The 18,042-nt window shown below is 43.9% G+C and overlaps 1 protein-coding gene and 1 long non-coding RNA gene across 5 annotated transcripts in view; both read left to right on the forward strand.

Annotated features, from left to right (window-relative positions):
* Positions 1-18,042, forward strand: part of LOC144756098 (vitellogenin-A2-like) — a 607,161-nt gene that overhangs the window by 113,610 nt on the left and 475,509 nt on the right. The gene's annotated exons all lie outside the window — the stretch shown is intronic.
* LOC144756112 (uncharacterized) lies at positions 4,793-7,674 on the forward strand. 2 transcript variants are annotated; one of them, XR_013595079.1, is made up of 4 exons: positions 4,793-6,680; positions 6,890-6,952; positions 7,081-7,165; positions 7,600-7,674. It is a non-coding gene; the product is annotated as an uncharacterized LOC144756112 (long non-coding RNA). The 2 variants fall into 2 exon arrangements; XR_013595077.1 differs by having other exon boundaries at positions 7,081-7,623.

An 18,042-nucleotide genomic window follows, 5' to 3' on the forward strand; every position in this document is an offset into this window, starting at 1 on the left:
GTCTTGGCCTAGCCAAAATTAAAGACTTAAACAAACCATCTATTCCAAAGCCATCACCTGATAGTAATAGCACTACAGATGTTGAGATAGACGTAGCCCATATTGTTAACCAAAACAGAACACATCCTGATTGGAAGAAATGGTTGATCTGGCCCACAGACACAAATAACTGTCAAGATGGATTCCTGAACAAAATACAGGGGTTCAAATTGTCAAGGCCAGACCCTACATACTCCCAGCGACAACATCCAGGGATTGTAACAACATACAGTGTGGGTAAACTATGCCTCAAATGGCTACATACATCCACACTGGCAGAAATTAAGCAACACTTAACTTTACTTAAAGAAGGTGCTGACTTGCGTGATTTCATTATGGGACCACGCAAACAGCGTCAAAAACGTTTCATAGCGGCCTCTATATATGCAGCTTATAACGAAGCTTGAAAAGTAACTCAAATTAAAACAGCAGAGAAAATACGGGAAATTGACCGTATTAATTTGGAGAAATCACTTTCTGTTGTGGACAATGGGTTAATGACTCTGTCGTCCAGAATATATTCACTGGACAGTATTGTATCATCTGCAATCGATATAATAGAACAGGACATGCTAATGTTACAACATGGTCAGTCCCAATTGCGTTCTATTGTACAGCTTGGCTGGACGTTACAAAATCTGCGTTCAGGCTACGTGCCTTGGCGTTTAATCAACACAACGTCACTGTTCTCTATCTTTAACCTTACTGATATACAAATCAGCTTGGCACAAAAGGGAGCAGAGTATACAATTCTGAGCATTGAAAAACTTGAGAGATTACCATTGACAATGTCAGAACGACCTGTCATTGAATGGATAATACACGGGATAATAACTATTCCGATAACGACTTTCCAATTTCGATACTGCCAACAGTATATACAGGCAGGCCAGTATGAAAGGTTGGGTAAAGGATACATCAATTCATCATGGAAATTACCTTACACACACACATGTTATAGTGAAAAAGGACAGAATGTACTTCTTAGTGGTGATAATTGTGAAAAATCACTAAGTGGTATACTTCTGTGTCAGGGCATAAATTTGCATGGGGCCTGTGAGGGGACTTCAAATAACCTTTCATGTCACCAGCTTGGCATACCTGCAACTCGATTAGAGCCATTCTTTAGACGGCTTTCTAACGGGAGCTACGTTCTAATTGTGGACCACAGATGTTGTGGCCTGGTGCCAGGAAAAGCTTATCTCGTAAGTGTAACATCCAGGGTCACTTGCTGTGAGCAAGTATTGTATCCCAACGACACTCCAGACAGGGAGGGAAAAATTCTTGTATTCGAATTGATACTTTAAGCAGAATGAAGTCTGTTCTTCTACAGACGCCAGTGCACTTGACGTCATCAAAAGAAACGTATGATCTCCAAGTTGCAAGGACAACGGCAGAGATTCATAACCTTTTATCAACAAATTGCCCCCTACACTTCGCAGAAATGCTAAATGAAATCTTAAACATTTCTGATACGAATGGTATCGCGAGTGTATTTAAGTCAATTTTTTCGGGACTGTTGACACCTTTCAAAGCAGTCCTGGGCATCTTTCCTAATTTTGTCCATTCACTCTTTGGCGGCCTTCCACTCCTGTTGGGACTCGTAGCAGGCATTTTATTTTTGACTCTCCTGCTTTGTTATGGCAAGCCATGTCACAGACAAGACTCCAGCAACAATGGAAGAAACGATCCTAGCAATACGCTATCGGGATCGCATTACTAAAGTCCTTGGATTAGCCCGGCTAAGAGATCTGAATATGACCTGGTTTCTTTCATTCAGACCCATCTGGCAAAACTGTATCTTACCTGTGTTAAGATGTATGCTGTGCGGAGAAGAATGCGTGTTAGACGTCTGTCTTACACTACAATCAGAAGTACCATTGGATACAGATACTTTGCTGAACCCAGTAAAGGCTCATGCATCGTGTTGTCCCCAGCGGTTACCCATCCTGATGACGGCATTCGTTGAGACTTCACCACTGCGATTGAAGGGTAGTGAAGTGCAAGATGAGAGCAGCATCAACCAGGTACGACCCTCTGTGAGCACTGCTGATCCTGCCATCGATGATAGCAATCATGCTCACGATTGCACAGTTGCGGCATTTTCCAACTTGGTCGAACTTTCACCTGAAGCGGTAAACTGCTTTTTTTAAAGTCTGTCTGAAATGATGTTCTCGCCCGAACAGAAAGAATAAACTCAGCGTTCCCTGAACTCTGCATTTGGCCTTCAGCTTTGAAAAACAAAAGCTTCTGAACATATTTGGAACTGTTTTGACTTCTTCCCTTGAAAACAAAACTATTTTTCCCCAATTCCAAAATATTTACTTTTTTTTTTGGCACTCATCATCTGCTTAAAGTAGAACTATTCTTAGAGAACAGAGCTTCTATTTTTAGGAACTCTAGAGACAATATATTACCTCAGCCTCTAGCATATTTACAAAAGATTGTATTTATATGTGATGGAATGGTCTCGCACTTTTCTTTTCTGTATTAAGAGCCATTTCATGTGTAATTTTCGCAAATCATTCATGCTGAGATATATTAGCATCCCTTTTTTTTGAATGATTACACTGCTTGAAAGCATACAGTACCTATACTCATTTTCGTGTATTTCGCATATACCATTTCAGATGCAAAATAATGTATTTTGGGGTGGATCGGTATACACATGCACCATTAGATATGTTTACTATTGCTTAGTTTTAGTAATTATGGACATGAATTCGTGGAGTGGGTGTAGTGTGTTTTATCTAGGTACCTGAATCAATATCCTATTCTTTGCCCTTGTCCGGGTATAAATCAATAATAACCCTGCAACGGCACAGAAACCCTTTTCATATTTCGGTCATAGCGCATGCTGTCACAATATGCAAGCCTATTCCTCCAGCCCCCTAGAAAGCACACCAAGTTCTTAAACAAATCCAAGCCTCCAGCAACCTGGGAAATCCCCGCTGCTATTGTTTTGATTTCGTCCGAGAACTCCTGTAAAGCACTGTAAGAACAACCAGTCCTTAGTGACATCTTTATTGACATCTTATATCCATCCTTACGTCAACCCCGGCACCTTTCAGGTATAAATATACCGAAGCTGCCTTAAGCAAAGACACGGTGGTAATACTGGAGCAGAGCAGCTACTACTTCCGAAGAGCCCAGCTGATGCGAGAGCCCACGGATGCTGCCCCTCCCTTTTGACGCGCTGAGAAAGACGCTGTCTTTTCTCTTGCCGAGAAATCCAGCCTCCGGCGTTTCCAGCCTACCCTTGCGGGTGACTGGGATACCGAGTCCTGAGAGAGAGATACCAGCCCTCCTGCCTTCTAATACCCAGGTACTGAACTGACTAAACCCTTACAGAGAATTCTTGAGTCAGATTCTTGGCAAACCAAACTTAACTTAAACTGCTACTTACTTACTCCCTCCCATGTATTAGGCTTCGGTCAGGTACACCGGGGTAGGCGTAGTTAGAAACACCAGTTGAGTACGATTAGTCAATGTATATATGTATGTATCTATTTTATCCATCATATGGCTAAGAAACCATATCAATGCTTTTACAGTATTATTTCATAATCCTGCTTTTACTGTATGCACTGTACTTAACTATCAGTATTGCAATTGTAGCAATTCATTTCTCTTGTATGAGGAAAGAGACTGCTCAATAAATAACACCTTTTATTGAAAACGCCCGTCTCTCTTTTTCTCTGCAATCTGGTGAAACTAAGTACGCACCTTTGACTGAGTGAAATAGCTGTCTTTTGTTTTCACACGACTCTAGAGATATACTCTTAATCAGGGAGCGCAAAGTTGTCATGTTTTATGGTTGTCAGAAACTAAATCCCAACTTGTCTATCCAGGGAGGTTAAACTCCTCCTCGCTTATTCGAGAAAGTTTCTAGTGAACTCTGAGATAGCTGGCAAAAAACTTAAGTCTGATATAGTCAGTAGAGACCTAGTTAACCTCAGTCCTACGTCTGCACTGCTGAATATATTATTCCAATGCGCAGAGCCTATTGGGACTATAGGAACTACACTACAGGGGTAGGTCTGGAAATGCTTTTAAAGGACACCTTTGGCCAATTGATGTCACTTTTTCCACAAACTGCCTTGGTATATTCTAATATATGCCAAAGGCAAAAATGGAACTGGTCCAACCAATATTGTCCACAGATTGAGAAAGCAAGGAAAAATGTGAATAAGTCTGTTTCTGCTTTCCTAGAGACTATGGCATGGGTTCTATATACCACAACAACTTGTGTTACAACATGCAAGGCATCTATAGGAGAGATGGTGTACGTTTTACAGATGAGGGGAACAGAGTCTTCCTTTTAAACTTTAGACTCTGCATCGGTACTTACTTGTAGGTACAAAAAACACTCAATGAACACAATGGCTCTTTTTAGAGCCACCCAACATCTAAACACACAAACTTGTTATTTAAATCTATTTTTTTTGTTTTTTATTCTGACGTGCGCGCACCTCGCGATTTTTTTTGTAAAAAAAAAAGATTTTTGGGGCCTTCCGGGGTCCTTCAGGGACCCCCTGAGAAGGCCTAGGGGGTCAGGGAGACTCTACCATGCCCCATTTTCACGTTTACCACTTGTTTTGCACTATTCTCTTAAAATACACAAAACGGCGCCTGGAGGGTGCGAGCACCTCGCGATTTAAAAAAAAAAAAAAAAAAAAAGGATTTTTGGGGCCTTCAGGAGTCCTTCAGGAACCCCCTGAGAAGGCCTAGGGGGTCAGGGAGACTCCACCCTGGCCCCTTTTCATGTTTCCCACTTTTTTTTAGGCTCCCTTCTGCCTCGAAGACAAGATGGCGGCCAACACTTCCTGATTTCGACCGATTCGAATGTTGACAGACGTCCAACAGCAAATCAAAATTCCGCTCACGCACGGGAAGGTGCGCGCAAGGTGCGACGCGCAAGGTGCGTGCATGGTGCGCGCACAGTACGCGCCTATAGATATATACATTTTTCCAAATTCAATTTTCTCAACAACTACTGGAGGAATTTACACCATTTAAACAAAAGGGCATATTGCGTACCAGTCCCTACCATTTTGCCAAGTTTGGTGTAATTCCGTTCAGCGGTTCCGGCTGAAGCCATGTCTAATCGTCCTATGGAAAATAACATGGGGAAAACACGTTTTGGGACCCCCCTTTTTTCTCAGCCCCCACTTGACAAATCCCCCCAAAACTTTCAGGGAAGCAGCGGAGCGTAACGGGCCATATTCTTTGAGAAATTCACATAGATTCATCAACCGGCGCCAAAGGTATTCCCAATAGAATGTTGAGGATTTCCTATGGAAACTAGGTCCTAACTATATATACCTACTGGATATTCACTGAAAAAACCATAGGTTTCAGGCAGGTTATAGTTAGCTGGACATTTCACTCATACAAAACCATTTAAATTTCTCAGTTATAGTTAGTTGTACTAACTGTAACTCTCGCGCCCTCAATCCACTGGTGATGATGTCACATATTACATTATTCATGACATGGTCAGTGACATCACTGATGACATCTCAAATGACATCACTGATGACAATCAGATACACCTCAGATACAAAGCTTCATTGCCCAGATTTCCATTGCAGTGATTTCTTAGTACCAGGTCTAGTTGTCAGAACAGCACACACACACTCCCTCATGGCTGGTAAACACCCACACCACACCCATCCAGAGCATCCGTCACTACACACGTGACCATACCAATAAAAAAGATGGGGCGCACATGCTCTACGCCATTTTAGAGTTGCTCCCATCCCAAGCGCTGTGATGGTCCGTTCTAGTGATTCAAATGCCTCATGTAAGCCTAAACCACCGACTAGGGGGGCCCACCACTACTTGTGTGGCAACTTTGGTCACTGAGTTAGTGGTATCAGAAGCACAGAGCTGGTGAGGAACCTGCGATGAAGATGGGAGGACGAGTATGTCATTAGCCATATCGATATCAACACTCGGCACCATATATGAGACTTCTTTGTGGCAGATCGGGAATACATCATGCAGAAGGTGTCCTGTCCACGAAAAGGTAAGTAGTGAGGCCTGGGTGAGCATCGGAGGGAGTTGAAGGGATGTAGCAGAATGGATACAAAAAAGCGGCGCAGCGATTTAGACAAACGCAGTCCTATATAGTGTATCAAATTACATGTACATTTTTTTTTCCCAATAGCAGGAACGTTTTTATAATCGCTCAAATGTCCGGAATATAGGCTATACAAATAGTTCTTTTAAATGTGAGAGTGAACGCGTGTGAAAGGCCGATGTTATTCAACTCCACATTAAGATAGTAACAATTTCCAAACATAACGTCTTTCTTTTACTATCTTTTAGATGTAAAGCTTCATGGTGCAATATGTCCCAGCACGTGATGAAAAACACACTTGTGACATAAAGTTGAGCTGCGAATATTCTTCGCAGTCACTCTCTCACTTCCCCTCTCTTTTGATAAAAAAATTACACACAATGTTAACTTCCTTTTTATCTTACAGGTTGTGTTATACAAATTGGCGTCCACCCCCCAACACCTCTAAAACTCAACGTTCGAGGATTCTGCGATGATGCGAGGCCATCGTAACAGCGTTTGAGAAGGCTGCTACGACACGTGGTGCACCCTCTTTGAATCACACCAATGGCACAAGGTGAGCAAAAAAGCTTCTTTCCGAAACAACAAGTCATCTGTGAAAGGAGAGATTGGGTAGTGTGCAGCAGCTTCACTATGTAGGAATGTACACTTACCCCCGAGCAGTGACAATAGATAGATTACGACAGTCTGAGAGGCAAATCTCAAGACCCTTATGCCACTTTTGTATGTACTCTACTATGACTAACTCTATATACTATATTTCAGATCACTAAACTGGAGGGTGCACTATGAACCAGCACATACTTGGACACACAACCAAGGCAAAAGGTGAGCTACAAGTATTTTCTCCACTATTAACTCCTCCATCTATAACTTTCACTCTCTCACAGTTTTAATGTCATTTTTTCTCTCTTTCACTCTCTACTTCTCACATCATTTCTCTTTCTCTTTTAAAGTTATGGACGCTGCTGTCCACTCTGCCGTGAACAACCAAAGCTGAGTCCAAGTTGTGAACTCTGTTGCCCATAGTGTTTACACAAGGTGAGCAGAGCGACCTAGATATACAATGCCTACGATTAAATGCATTAAAAATGAAAGACCTTATTTACAAGCCCCTTGCACCACTTTTGCGTCACTTTCAACATGAGAAAAGTGACACAAAACTGACGCAAGAGTCTCGTAAATAAGCCCTAAAGAATATTGTCCTGCAAAATGACTTGATCTCTCATCTAATTCTGTCTCATCTCTGAATCATTTTAAAGACCTGTTGATCTGTAATGTAAATCTGACACAGTAGGCTCTTCCATACAGACACCGCTTGAACGCAAGCCTATTAGACAAGTGAAATGCATCAGGCACACTGCACACGTTAAAAGAAGGAAATATCTTCAACTGTTAATTTGACTTGTAATGTTTGACCTCATTTAGTCACATCGATCTAATTTTAAACACTAATTTTCTTTTTTGTTTTGCAGATTACCAACCATACTTCTATTGGACTCCATATCACATTTTGTTTATTATATTGTTTTGTTAAAGTTATGTTTCTAGTTATTTATTGTATTGTTATCTTTAAGTTACGTTTTCAGTTATTTATTGTTTTAATAAAAGTTATGAAAAAAAAGTATATACATCTTTTTTTTGGGGGGAGGGTAAGCGGTCCCCAATAGAAATGATATTTATATTTGAAGTATAATTCTAGGGCTAACTTTTTACCAGATCTTTACCAGAGTCTATACCTATGACTAATGGTTCCTATGGAAAAGTTTAAAAACTCCAGCACAGTTTTTTTCCATTACCAACATAGTTTGGTGAACTTCTAACCTCTGTGCTCATTTAAGTGTTCCATGAACTGTTACTATGGTAACAGGCAGAAAGCTATTTGGGGGTAGAGTTGAAAGGTCCTGGCTGTACAAAAACCGTTATATTAACCCTGGATCCTCTACAAGACCAAAAAGGAAAGCAAAGTAAAACAAAACACTGTGTACCAGATTTACAGCTTCCTTGCACCACTTTCCCGTCCAAGGCCCCCCCACAAAAATTAGGAGTGTGTGGGCCTCAACGACCCCCGTCAATATCCAGGAACCACCACCCCCGGAAATTTGTGTATTGTGAGAGACAGACTGCGTGACCCTATGCCTATAGCCCTGGGGACCGCAACGCCCGTCGGCCGGCTCATGCAATGTCCTGGGGTGCCCACCCCCGGGACACTGCTGTTTGCTTTGAGAGGACAGGAGTCTCACAGCTCCCACCCTTCCATAGCAAACTAAGGGGCCCATTAGGATGGTGGGCGGATTGCCCCCGCCGGGCCGACCATAGCTACCGCCAGCTCGGGAGTAGCAATCCGCCCGCCTTCCTCAACAAAATGACCACCGCCACATTAGGATGGCTGGGGTTCCGCAGCGGACGGAAAGTCCGTCCGCCGCATTTTCGCCGGTTGCGAAGTCGACCGGTGGAGAAATTGATTTCCTATGGTGGCGGTGTCTGAGAGACACCGCCAACCATATTACAATGCCTGCGGTCCATTGCCGCCGCGGAAAGGCATACGGTCTTTGCTTTGGGGGGCCGTTGTGGGCCCCCAGGGTGAAGGGGTGGTGGGAGGTGTACATGGCCGCTTCAAAGTACAACATGGCAGGCACTGCGCGGTGCCTGTCATGTTGTGCTTTGAAACGCACAACATGCATGCATGCTGAAAGCACCGCCCGCCGCAATGTTAAAAATGCGGGATGCACCCGCCTCTCGCCTCTGTGGCGGGTGCATCCTAATCCCACGCACGGGACCCCCGCCCTTATGGTGGACGGTCCCTTCCCACAACAGGATGGCGCGCGGACAAAGTCCGCCCATCATCCTAATGAGCCCCTTAGTTTGCATTTTGAAAGACAGAGCAGAGGAAAAGCAATGCCACCTCCAGAAGAATGCGGGAAGCCGGCGGGACCGTGGGGGCATTGTAGCTCCCCTCACGGTCCCCAACATTTTTTATAAGACCCAGGAGATAGGGTCCTCGGAGATGTTAGAAATTACTGATAGGGGTTATTTTTTACGTTAAAATGACAAGTCGCGCACCGAGCGCAGCGCTCAGTGCGGCCCCCTGGTGTGCACGTGCTAGATGGACGACTCTAGGGTGCGCGACTCCAGCGCCTTTGACGCACAACTTCTATGCGTTTGGGACTCAGCATTACTTTTCCACAGCACGAGCTGCTAACATAGCCCCATGTGGAAAAGCAATCTGATTTTGATTTTGAAAGAGAGAACAGATTTCCTTGCTATGGGAGGGCGGGATGGACACCCCGGAACACTGAACTGGCCCTCCCACAATACATAAAGTCCCGGGGAGTGGTGGTCCCTGGAGCTTTGTAGACCTTACAGCCCCCCCCCTCCCTAGCCATACTTTTTTTTGTACCCCGATGGGTAAACGACCCTCAAGTGCTCCAGGAGGGGAGCCACGTAGTCCCCCTCCCACAATACATAAACCCCCCCGAAGGGTGATGGTCCCCGCGGCTTTCAGGACGTTCAACCACTCCCCCCACCATTTTTCTTCTTTTTAGCCGCTTTCACTGATGATCTCCGAGGCTGTGGGGCCCCTTTCGGCTTCACAAAAATTTTAAATAATTTTGCCCCTCGAATTTAACTCCCAGTGATGAATTATTGAAAAAAAACTCTTTTATTTTATTTATTTTACGGCACAGTCCACGCACCCTGCATGCATCCCGATTTTTTTACTTTTATAAAAAAAATGTGGGCCCTGTGGGTCCTTCTAGGACCCCCGAAGCAGGTCTAGAGGGTAAAATTATTTCTACCATGCCCCCTATCTCCGTTTTGAACACATATTCCACTGATTTCCTCAGCCTCGCTTCTACCGAGGCACAAAATGGCTGCCAACAGTTCCTGGTTTCAAATGTTTACAACCGCTTGGTAGCCAATTAACATTGACCACGTGATCGGGACGGTGCGCTTATGCTCGCACAATCCGCTGATCCACAGCGCCCGTAGATATATAAATTACTTTAACCGTAATTTTATCAGGAACTACTCAACAGATTGGCACCGTATAAGCAAAAGGCACAAGTCGGAACTGAGCACTGCCTCTCTGCCAAATTTGGTGTAATTCCGTTCAGCCGTTCGGGCTGTAGCCGTGGCTAAAGGTCCTGTGGGAAATTGCATGGGGAAAACACGTTTTGGGACCCCCATTTTTTCTTGGCCGCCGCTTGACCAATCACCTCCAAACTGTCAGGGAAGGAGCGGAACTGAGCTGGCCAAAAGTTTGGAAAATTTCAAGAAATTCATCAATCGACGCCAAAGTTATTGCCAATAGAATGTTGCAGATTTCCTATGGATAATAGGTCCTAACTATAACTACCTACTGGCTACATATTTATATATATATATATATGTATATATATATATATATATATATATATATATATATAATATCCCAAACTCCACCTGTGACTGTTCCAAGTACAGATTGGAAAGAAGTAAGGAGCTCCCAGCTGGCTCCTCATTGGTGTGTTTTGCCTTTTTTGGGGGTATTGAGGCTTGAAATCATAAAAAGTACTCTCAATGTGGGGCAATTAGAAAAATAATTGTTGACGGATCTTTAACAGGTCCCAATTTTCTGCACTGGCTCCTTTTCAGTGCACCCCTCCTACACAGCTTGAAAAATAAAAGACCAGATCACTGATCTAAGGAAATATTTTAATACTTCGCAATTTTCAACCATGCCGTGCAAGCACTGTTAGGTCTCTGCAACTTCAAAAACGTTATTGTTAGAAAATGGGTCTTTAGTTGGCAGAGGGATGCACCCTGTCCAAGTAGGGACAACAATCCTAGAGTCAGAGTTAGTCAGTCACTCACCATAAATCATCCTGTGCTCACCCTCTCGTAGCTTGACACTGAGCAGGCAGGCCTAACATAACAATATGTAAAGTATTTATGCAATACAACACACAGTAACACAATGAAAACACCACAAAAAGACTCCACAACAGGTTATAAAAATAGACAATAATGTTACAAATAAATCAAGAAGGACACAAATCCAAGTAGTAGAAATAGAGATTTGAATTTTTAAAGATTACATGTAAAAATATTGCTGAGAAGCAATAAGCGCCTATGGAGGTTATCTGGTCATGCTGGACTGGAACAAAGTCAAGAGTTCAGGCTGATCGCGATGGAACAAGGGCTGGGTACAGAAGCCGCACAGATCCGCTGAACAAAGTACCTTGATTCTGGTCACAACAGTGAGTTGCGGGGTGCAGCCGAGTGAAGCGCTGGTGAAGATCCCGCAGTCGAGGTGATGCGTCCAATTTCTTCACGCCCTGCTAGTGGTGAGCTGGTTCCGACAATGATGTGCTGACCCGAGAGGCATTGGTACCGTCCACGATGCACCAGGTTTCTCCTTGCAGTCAAGGAGATGCGTCCATCACACAGCAGTGATGGTGATTCAGTAGTTCTGATGTGTCAGTTCTTTGAGGCAATGTGCGATGCTCCGATTCTGCTCCCCCCAGCAGGGTCAATGGATCTATTCTGCTACATGCAGACTGCAGATGCACCAATTTTACTGGAACAAGCACCTGGGTCCACTTCCAATGGATCGGGCACAGGAGCAGGCGATGAGACTTTGATGTCCCAGGGTCTCAAGCACCAGAAAGCAAACCAACAAGTCCATGTAGATCACTCTGGATTTAAGGCAGAGTTCAACTCTCCTTCAGCAGTCAGCAGGGTCAGAGAGCAGCAGGGCAGCACAGTGGAAAAGCAGGTCTTCCAGATCAGCGTTCCAGCAAAGTGACAGTCCTTGTAGCAGCACAGCAGTTCCTCTGACAGACATTCTTTACAGGCCCAGCAGTGTCTGATCTGGTGGCGTCAAAGACCCAGTACTTATACCGAATTGTGCCTTTGAAGTGTGGGGGACTTCAAAGAAGTGTCTGTGTGAAGTGCACATAGGTCCTTTCCTTCCATCCCTGTCTTTAGAGTCGCTATGGGGGTGATAATTAGTATTATTTTATTAGACTTAAATTCTTATATAGAGCGTAGTTACCCCCGGGTTTCCTAGCATTTCGAGGACAGGTAGGACAATTTTGCAATGAGAGCTAAAATAACCAGGTTTTGAAATCCCTACAGAAGGAAGATAAGGAAGCACAGCATCTCAGAGCCTAGGGCACAAAAAGGAGCAGCCACCCATCCACGAGAGTCTGACTCTAGGGACTGAAAAAAGGAATTGTTTGCTCAATCGCAGGGTACGTGAGGGTTGGTAGGGAACCACCAGTTTTTGCAGGTGTTGAGGTCCCAAGCATGAGCAGATTTTGTGCATAAAGCAAGTGCTTTGAAATTGATTTGTTTGTCCACAGAAGATTGCCAGGGAGGCCAGATGCAGACTACAGTTTGGGGATGGGGAGACAGAACAATAGGCTGGCAGCAGGGTTCCGAGTCACCTGAAGGTCTAATATCATGGCCTTATCGGCCCCAAGCACAGGATGCTGCCACAATCTAACCTTGACAGTATCATGACTTGGATAACTGTCCTTTGAGCAGAGAAACAAAGTATTCACAAGATCTTTTTAAGCCATTTTATAGTGGTGAAGCATGTGGAGGCTACATTAGCCACCTGTGGCTTCATCGACAGGGTGGAGTCAAGCCAGTTCTTCCCCTTATGGGTAGGATCGGAAAGCACTCCCAGTGTAGCAGGCCAGTGTTGAGTACCCCAGAGCTATGGATTTTTACCCAATACCATTACCTCAGTCTTATCACCATTTAATTTAAAAGAGTTGGTATTCATCCAGGTGGAGATAAGGTCAAGGCAGGAGTTAAGATCTTCCGAGTTGACTTCCATCCCAGACGACGGAGAAAAGATGATCTAGGTGTCATCCATGTATGAGAGCAGGGTGAGACTGAAGCTTTCCACTATGTCCTCCAAAGTGCGGACATAAATGTTTAAAAGCATAGGGCTAAGGGCTAACCCTTGCGGAACACCCGAGATAATTGAGTGTGAGCCAGACACGACATTTATTGAAAAGACCTGGAAAGTACGATCCATCAAGAAGTAGGTTAGTATGCAAGCGCTGAGCCTTGGAGTCAATTTGAGCCAGTCTATCAGCAAGGATATCAAGGAACACAGTATCAAAGGCCAGTCTGAGATCTAACCCAGTCAGCATGGCCATACTGCCCATATCCAGGAGCTGTCTTGATGTTCCATGATTCCTAGAAGGGTGGCCATTTTGGAGCCTGGACCTCCACAAATGGGGTAAGCAGGGCGTTAACATGTTTCTCCAGCATCTTGGAAAGGATAGGAAACAAAGAAATGGGCCTAAAATTGGACTAGTTAGCTGGGTACAAATGTTTTCTTTTTAGCAAGGGGAGAACGGTAGCATGCTTCCATGCTTTCGGCACATACCCCTCATGTAGAGAGAAGTTTAGACGTTCCACCACCAAATGCACGAGGTGTGGTCTCAAAGTTCTCAGTTTGGCTGGTTGGAGAGGATCTAGTGGTGAGTCTGATTTAATTGACTGCAGTAGTTTGAGAAAAAGAAGATAGTACAAGGGAAGCAGAGACTGCAATCTTGCTGGTGAGCGGCTCATAACTAAGGGAGGTAGAATGAAGTTGGAGTTTGAGCTATTGATCCCTGGCTGGGTATTATTATTTCTAGTTGTGTCTAGGGTAAGCAGAATGTCTGTCACTTTCTTAAAAAATAAGTTATGTTATGTTATGGATATTTGTAGAGTGAATGGCCACCCGAAGGAATCCCAGCGTTAGCCGAGAGAAAGGACAGGTCACAACAGCTTAGTAGGTGGGGTTTTGAAGTTTTCAGAAGTTTACGAAAGGGGAGACGATTGTGTTCTGAGCATAGGTGGAGGGGAAGAGTGTTCCAGCACCCGGCAGGAGTGAAACAGAAAGACCGACTCCCACTTCTCATCCTATTGATTTTGGGGACCTAAGCTAGGTAGAGACTGGATGAGTAGTGGCATCTATTTGGGTGGTATGGAGAAATTATGGCTTGGAGAATGGGGGGGAGGCTTTCTTCCAGAAGGATCTGCGAGCAATAAATAGGGACTTAAATTTTATTCTATCCTCAAACGGGAGCCAGTGCAAGGTTTTCAGAGCAGGTCTTGCAGAGTTTCTGTTGGGAATCATAAAGAGCATAAGTGCTGCACAATTCTGGATGACTCTTCACATCAAGCTTGTGACAATAAAGGGTAGAGAAGTATTACTGGGGTCTGACAGGTCTTGGACCACTTTAAAGAGGGTTCTGAGCCAGTTTTATGCTTTAAAGACTTGTTCTGAATAAAAGGAGGCTAGAGCATTTCTACAGTGCATGTGTTATTGATTCAAAGCTAGTTTGTATTTAATTTTTGAATTCTTATCATATAACTTCCTCTAGGCTCCTTCTAGTCACTTACAGAGTCTATTAATTTCCTGTAAGGTCTGATTAATCCAGGGGTAGTGGGGTGTTGCCTACATGAGGATTTAGGTTTGGCTGACAAAGTTGAATCTAAACAGCCTTGAAGCCAGTGATCAATCGTAGGTTGATCTAAGTCAGCCTTCTGTGTTGAACGCAGAGATTTCTAATTTAGCTGGATCTCTGGCTATAACTTTGGGCCCGGCTGCCACCGGAGTGGGTGAAGAGTAAAAAGATATAAAGAAGGGCACTGCAAAATGGTTGGACCAGAATAACATAATAGGAGGGTCCGTGGTAAGACCTATAATGTTGGAAAAAAATGGTGTCTAGTAAATGACCAGCTTTATGTGTGGGGGAAGAATTAATTAGGTTGAGGTTCAAAGTGCCTAGGTACTCTATAAGAGCCTGACTAATTTTGCAGGCAACATTTTATAAATGCATATTTAGTTCTCCAACTAAAGTAAAATTGCCACTTTTGAGTGTATAGGGAGAGATTGAATCAGGGATTGTATAGCACCAATTCACCAGATAACCAGGGGCCGATAATTTAGGATGCCAGAGACCATGAACTTAGGAGTAAGGCCAAGTGAGAAGAGCAGGGCTTCGCAAGCTGAAGAAGGCAGCTCCTCTATTTTAAACTGAAAAATGTGTTTAAAGTCAATGGCTATGCCACGTCCTATGTTGTCTTTACGGTCTCTTCTAAGGATGCAATAATTATGCAGGAGTGTGGTGATGATATCTGGCAGAAGTACTTCATGTAACCATGTTTCTGTCAAGAACAGGGCATCTGGGGCAATATCTAACAGGAAATCATGGATATGTTGTTGAGGCCTAGCCAGAGAGGCACAGTTTATGCAAAAGAAGGGAAAGCCGCTTCTGGTTGATGAGCTACTTGTCGAAGCATTTATGCTCTTGACACCCAAAAGAAGCGGGCATTCTTTTTATTTTCAATGCCTACAGTAAAATCCTTGGGTTTACATGAGAAATGGCAATACTTGCAGCTGTCGCCATGGGTCCCCATTCCTCTGCACAAATGGTGGACCCACAGCAGACAGAGGAGCAGGGGAAAGAAAGGGCATATTGATATCAGGTACACCCAGAAAGTAAAGTGCTGTGTGCCGTTTTTAAACTTCAGTCACTTTATTCATTTCCCCTGCAGTGTTGAACCTAAAAAGTTAGAAAAGAATATTAAAAGTTATTTTTTTAAGTTAAATGAGCCTAAAATGAACAACAATATAGAAGAACATAGGATGAACCCTAAGTGTACCAGACTGCCCTTTTAGAGAGGAGAGGTGTTGAAATGGTAGGTCAACTTTGCCACAGGCTTTCCAAGATGGCGACCACTAGGGCACATGGAAATAGGGCGCATTCCCAGCTCCCTCTGCACAAACGGTGAACCAGGGGCAGACCGGGGAGCTGAGAAATCCAAAGGGCAGATTAAAATCAGGTAAGCCCAGAAAGTAAAGTGCTGCATGCCATTTGTTAAGTTCAATAATTTCATTCATTTCTCCTGCAGTGCTTCCCCCAACAAGTGAGAAAACAATACCAATAATAAACCCTTTGTGTGGGGACAGGACACTGCCTTTTCAGGTGTTAGTGTCAGATCCTCCCTCCCATCCTGGTCAGGATGAGCCATCAGGATGCAGATGGGCACTCAGACACACGTAAACGTCCTTTGTGTGTGGCTGTCTAGAGGAAATGCACAAAATCAAGCTTTCAACCACCCCAAACTTGTATTGGAGACAGGCTGCAGATACACAGAGCTGTAAGAGCAGATACATGTCCATTTTCTAAAAGTGGCATTTCGGAAATAATAATGTTAAATCCAACTTTACCAGTAAAGAGGATTTGTCATTACCATTCCAAAGATATAAAGCATGACAAAGCTAGTCCTTTCTAATCCGGAATTACAGCTTAAAATGTAATAAGGAATTCCCAATGTTAACCTATGAGAAGAGTAGGCCTCACAGTAGTAAAAAGCAAATTTGGGAGTTTTTTACTACCAGGACATGCAAAACTTAAAACTATATGTCCTACCCTTTACATACACAGCACCCTGCCATATGGGCGACCAAGAGCCTACCTTAGGAGTGACTTATGTTGTAATAACAGGGGGTTTTAAGGCTTGGCAAAGGGTTTCAAATGACAGTGAAACTGCACACACCGGCTCTGCTGTGGCAGGCCAGAGACATGTTTAAAGGGCTATTTATGTGGGTTACACAATCAGTGCTGTAGGCCCAATGGTAGCATGTAATTTACAGATCCTCAGCACAGGTAGTGCACTGTACTAGGGACTTCCAGATAAATTATATATCCCAATTGTGGATATATCTAACGTAACAATGTTTAGGGGAGAAGCAAGCACATGCACCTTCGCACTGGTCAGCAGTGGTAAATTAGGCCCACCAAAAGAATCAGCAAAAAGAGGAAGTAAGCAGGCAAAACGTTTGGGGCAAGACCAGCCTAAAACTAACCAGTCTAACAGGTATATATTTCCACTACTCGTAGAAAAAGCTTAATTCTGAAACTCTGAGCCACAAGAGAAGGAATGCACATCTTAAGTAGAGGTGTACAATCAAACAGATCACAAACCTTGGGTGCAAAATGTATACCCACTAATTGAGACTTGCCTGCTATTTTGAGCAACAACCTGTATACCAACAGGTTGTATCAGCTAGCAGGGGCTTGCAAAATTACTTGCCTGTTGAATATTAATAAGTCAAGTCACTTTTTGGACCCCCAGTAATTTGCTTCCAAATAATAATATAATAACAACTAAGTTTGTAGAGCTCACGGCTACCTCGGCAGAGGTGTCCTGACGCTAGATTACAGATTCACAGTGGGGGTAGCAGAGGGATCAATCTAAGTCAGGCTAAAAAGTCAGGTTTTCAAGGCCTTCCTAAAGGCCAGTTCTGACTCCGCCATACGAAGGTGAAGGGGCATAGCATTACAGAGTTTTGCTGTTTTCACTGCAAACGCTCTTCCTCCTATCTTGGCTTTAAGGAATCGAGGAACCCTGAGCAGTCGCAGGTGGTTAGATCTCAGGGCCCGGTCTTGCTGGCATATTTACAATCTCTGTCTCAGATAGCCTGGGCCCAGATCTCTAGTGGTTCTCTAGGCCAAGGTAAGTGCCTTGAACTTGATCCTCCTATTGACAAGAAGCCAATGGAGATGCTGTAAATGCGGAGAAATATGAAGGCGTAGTGGAAGTTTCTTGATTAACCTGGCCACTGCCTTTTGAATCATCTGCAGCCTGCTGACCAGATAAGCTGGAAGCCCAAAATAAAGTTTGTTCAAATAGTCCAACTGGGAGGTCACCAGTTCATGGACCGTAGTCTTCCTGCAATCCTCCGTCAGGAAGTGGAGGAGTTTTCTCAAAGCTCTCAGCTTCCGGAGGCATGTAGAGAAGACATGGAGCACCTGGGTCTTAAAAGAGAGGTCGTTGTCAAATGTGAACCTTACATTTCTGGCCAATTCCACAGGGGCAGGTGGTGGGTTCATCTCTGAGGTCCACCACAGATTGAA

Source organism: Lissotriton helveticus, chromosome 1_1 (assembly GCF_964261635.1).
Source record: "Lissotriton helveticus chromosome 1_1, aLisHel1.1, whole genome shotgun sequence".
NCBI classification, from domain to species: Eukaryota; Metazoa; Chordata; class Amphibia; order Caudata; family Salamandridae; genus Lissotriton; species Lissotriton helveticus.